Raw genomic sequence first — 4,646 nt, forward strand, 5'->3', positions numbered from 1 at the left:
CCCCCTCGTGCTTACGGAGGGGTGGGGCGGAGAAAACCCATTGGTGTTACCAAGTCTGTAATACTTAAACTGTATAATTTAGGCTGTAGCCATATATATATTTAAATATATATTTTTGTGTACTGGGTATACATAGAAGAAATTAACTTTTTTTGTGTTTTTTGTTTTTTTTATTTTTGTGTGTGCAACTGCAATGACACAGATAGAAGTCCATTTTGTTGAACCCAGAATGGAGGATTTTAATATACAAGATTCTATCTTATTTATACTATGGTATAAATACGTATATATATATGTGCACATGTGGGAGTCATGGATTTGTGTGTAATTATAACACTGCCTTACAAATGTAATAAGAGTTCTCGTATGCCGCCTTAATCACAGCCTGATAACTGCCTGCATCTTGAGACGCCGGGGGGGAGTTTTGTTCCCCTTCGAAAAAGCTGTTTTTGAAACGTCAATGCATTACACCCGTATAGATGATTCTGCAGTATGAAGCGTGGCCACCAGGTGTCACTGTGTGATGTAACGCACTGTGGGGTTAGGACTATGTGCTGGGTAAGGGACGACGCTCAGGGCTTGTGGTCTCCGTCATCGTTGGAGTGCTTCTGCATTAAAGTGCACCTGTGCCCAGACTATGGACATTTAAAACATTTACATATTGAAGCTGAACCTTTCCCCCCCCCCCCTTCTCTTGTAGCAAGTCGTCCTCTGAAACTGCAAACTTGCTTATACACGATATAACCCTTTGAAGCTGCAGCATCTATCTTCAGCCCACCTTCATTTCCTGTCTTCAGTCATGATCAATCTCTTCCCGATCCGTACTGTTACATCCACTCATTATATGCCCACATACGCATTATAGGACACATACGCATCCCCGGCATCCCTTTAGATGTGCATTCTCGAGCAACCAGTCAGCAAATTGCACAGCTAAAATCTGCAGCACGCAGTCGCCAGCTGGAAAGAGAAGGTGCGTCTCAAGAGATCCCTGGGATGTTCTCCTTTATATACAGAAGGTCCCAGACAGGGTACTGTAATGTATATAGGAGCCTGCTGGCCCCCCCTACTAAACACAGAGCAAAAAAAGGCCAGGCAGACCCAGCGATGATGTCACCGAGTCTCAAAATCGGTATTTCCTTAAAACAAAATGATTTAAATGAAAAGTTCTGATTGCATGTTGACCAAGGGGGAGGGGGGAATAAGGGGAGGTATTTTATGCCTACATTACGTCGTAGAAGAGCTTCAAAACGAGCCATCCATGACCTCTCTAGCTGCTTGTGCTGTTGAGTAATTCCTTCTCGCAATGCCTCTGTTGTGAATATTGAAGATGCATTTACCCATAACGCCTGCAGCTACAGAGGTGAATGGGGGCTTGTTTTACATTTTAGTTTTTGCTGCTTGTTTGGAATATATGTTAATTCTCTGGGAACAGGTTCACTTTAAACTCTAAGCACTGTATGTGAAATTGTTACATAACACCATCATTATCAAGGAGAAGCAAATCTTAGAACCTTCTTACCCCCTGACCTGCAATCTGTTACATGTGTGTCTACTACTGTGTTCATAGGCTAAAAATCAGGGGTAGCCAAACTTCAGCCCTCCAGCTGTGGTGGAACTACAAATCCCATGAGGCATTGCAGGATTCACACAGACATGGCTCCCAGAGAGATGCATCATGGGATTTGTAGTTTCACCCCAGCTGGAGGGCCGGAGTTTGGCTGCCCCTGCTATAAATGGCTCCTGCGATAGACTATTGCCTATATACAGCATGTCCCTCCCATGAGATATCTTGCACTCTGCTGCTCCTATGTGCAACACTGTTGTGCTTGGCTCTTGGCCGCGTGCTCCCGGATGCCACTCAGATTGTGTTTCTATGGAGGGATTGCATTGCCTCCCACTGCCATATGAGCACCGGGTGTCACGGGAGGTGGAGAGGTAGACCAGGCGAAGGACCTAGGGGAGGTGACCCTTGGACAAAATGTCCAAGGGGAATATTGGATTAAAACTTTGACACTTCATTTGATATCCACTCGTGACAGGTTCTCTAAGTTATCAGTAGCGATATTGTCATGCCGAAGTGGGGAGACCGCAAGCCCTTGCGTGCATCAGCCGGGAGACCGCAAGCCCGTGCGTGCATCAGCCGGGAGACCGCAAGCCCGTGCGTGCATCAGCCGGGAGACCGCAAGCCCGTGCGTGCATCAGCCGGGAGACCGCAAGCCCGTGCGTGCATCAGCCGGGAGACCGCAAGCCCGTGCGTGCATCAGCCGGGAGACCGCAAGCCCGTGCGTGCATCAGCCGGGAGACCGCAAGCCCGTGCGTGCATCAGCCGGGAGACCGCAAGCCCGTGCGTGCATCAGCCGGGAGACCGCAAGCCCGTGCGTGCATCAGCCGGGAGACCGCAAGCCCGTGCGTGCATCAGCCGGGAGACCGCAAGCCCGTGCGTGCATCAGCCGGGAGACCGCAAGCCCGTGCGTGCATCAGCCGGGAGACCGCAAGCCCGTGCGTGCATCAGCCGGGAGACCGCAAGCCCGTGCGTGCATCAGCCGGGAGACCGCAAGCCCGTGCGTGCATCAGCCGGGAGACCGCAAGCCCGTGCGTGCATCAGCCGGGAGACCGCAAGCCCGTGCGTGCATCAGCCGGGAGACCGCAAGCCCGTGCGTGCATCAGCCGGGAGACCGCAAGCCCGTGCGTGCATCAGCCGGGAGACCGCAAGCCCGTGCGTGCATCAGCCGGGAGACCGCAAGCCCGTGCGTGCATCAGCCGGGAGACCGCAAGCCCGTGCGTGCATCAGCCGGGAGACCGCAAGCCCGTGCGTGCATCAGCCGGGAGACCGCAAGCCCGTGCGTGCATCAGCCGGGAGACCGCAAGCCCGTGCGTGCATCAGCCGGGAGACCGCAAGCCCGTGCGTGCATCAGCCGGGAGACCGCAAGCCCGTGCGTGCATCAGCCGGGAGACCGCAAGCCCGTGCGTGCATCAGCCGGGAGACCGCAAGCCCGTGCGTGCATCAGCCGGGAGACCGCAAGCCCGTGCGTGCATCAGCCGGGAGACCGCAAGCCCGTGCGTGCATCAGCCGGGAGACCGCAAGCCCGTGCGTGCATCAGCCGGGAGACCGCAAGCCCGTGCGTGCATCAGCCGGGAGACCGCAAGCCCGTGCGTGCATCAGCCGGGAGACCGCAAGCCCGTGCGTGCATCAGCCGGGAGACCGCAAGCCCGTGCGTGCATCAGCCGGGAGACCGCAAGCCCGTGCGTGCATCAGCCGGGAGACCGCAAGCCCGTGCGTGCATCAGCCGGGAGACCGCAAGCCCGTGCGTGCATCAGCCGGGAGACCGCAAGCCCGTGCGTGCATCAGCCGGGAGACCGCAAGCCCGTGCGTGCATCAGCCGGGAGACCGCAAGCCCGTGCGTGCATCAGCCGGGAGACCGCAAGCCCGTGCGTGCATCAGCCGGGAGACCGCAAGCCCGTGCGTGCATCAGCCGGGAGACCGCAAGCCCGTGCGTGCATCAGCCGGGAGACCGCAAGCCCGTGCGTGCATCAGCCGGGAGACCGCAAGCCCGTGCGTGCATCAGCCGGGAGACCGCAAGCCCGTGCGTGCATCAGCCGGGAGACCGCAAGCCCGTGCGTGCATCAGCCGGGAGACCGCAAGCCCGTGCGTGCATCAGCCGGGAGACCGCAAGCCCGTGCGTGCATCAGCCGGGAGACCGCAAGCCCGTGCGTGCATCAGCCGGGAGACCGCAAGCCCGTGCGTGCATCAGCCGGGAGACCGCAAGCCCGTGCGTGCATCAGCCGGGAGACCGCAAGCCCGTGCGTGCATCAGCCGGGAGACCGCAAGCCCGTGCGTGCATCAGCCGGGAGACCGCAAGCCCGTGCGTGCATCAGCCGGGAGACCGCAAGCCCGTGCGTGCATCAGCCGGGAGACCGCAAGCCCGTGCGTGCATCAGCCGGGAGACCGCAAGCCCGTGCGTGCATCAGCCGGGAGACCGCAAGCCCGTGCGTGCATCAGCCGGGAGACCGCAAGCCCGTGCGTGCATCAGCCGGGAGACCGCAAGCCCGTGCGTGCATCAGCCGGGAGACCGCAAGCCCGTGCGTGCATCAGCCGGGAGACCGCAAGCCCGTGCGTGCATCAGCCGGGAGACCGCAAGCCCGTGCGTGCATCAGCCGGGAGACCGCAAGCCCGTGCGTGCATCAGCCGGGAGACCGCAAGCCCGTGCGTGCATCAGCCGGGAGACCGCAAGCCCGTGCGTGCATCAGCCGGGAGACCGCAAGCCCGTGCGTGCATCAGCCGGGAGACCGCAAGCCCGTGCGTGCATCAGCCGGGAGACCGCAAGCCCTTGCGTGCATCAGCCGGGAGACCGCAAGCCCTTGCGTGCATCAGCCGGGAGACCGCAAGCCCTTGCGTGCATCAGCCGGGAGACCGCAAGCCCGTGCGTGCATCAGCCGGGAGACCGCAAGCCCGTGCGTGCATCAGCCGGGACACCGCAAGCCCTTGCGTGTATCAGCCGGGGCGCTTGGTTACTGCAAGTGGGTGGGGCCATAGGGTGCAGTCACTAGACCAGTGTAGCCAATGGGATGTCTTATTTTTCGTTCACACAAAACCACTCAGTCTTAAATATTTCATGACCAAAAAAAAAGAAAAAAAATCAATT

This window comes from Nanorana parkeri, unplaced genomic scaffold (assembly GCF_000935625.1).
Source record: "Nanorana parkeri isolate BGI_ZX_2015 unplaced genomic scaffold, ASM93562v1 scaffold1212, whole genome shotgun sequence".
NCBI lineage: Eukaryota > Metazoa > Chordata > Amphibia > Anura > Dicroglossidae > Nanorana > Nanorana parkeri.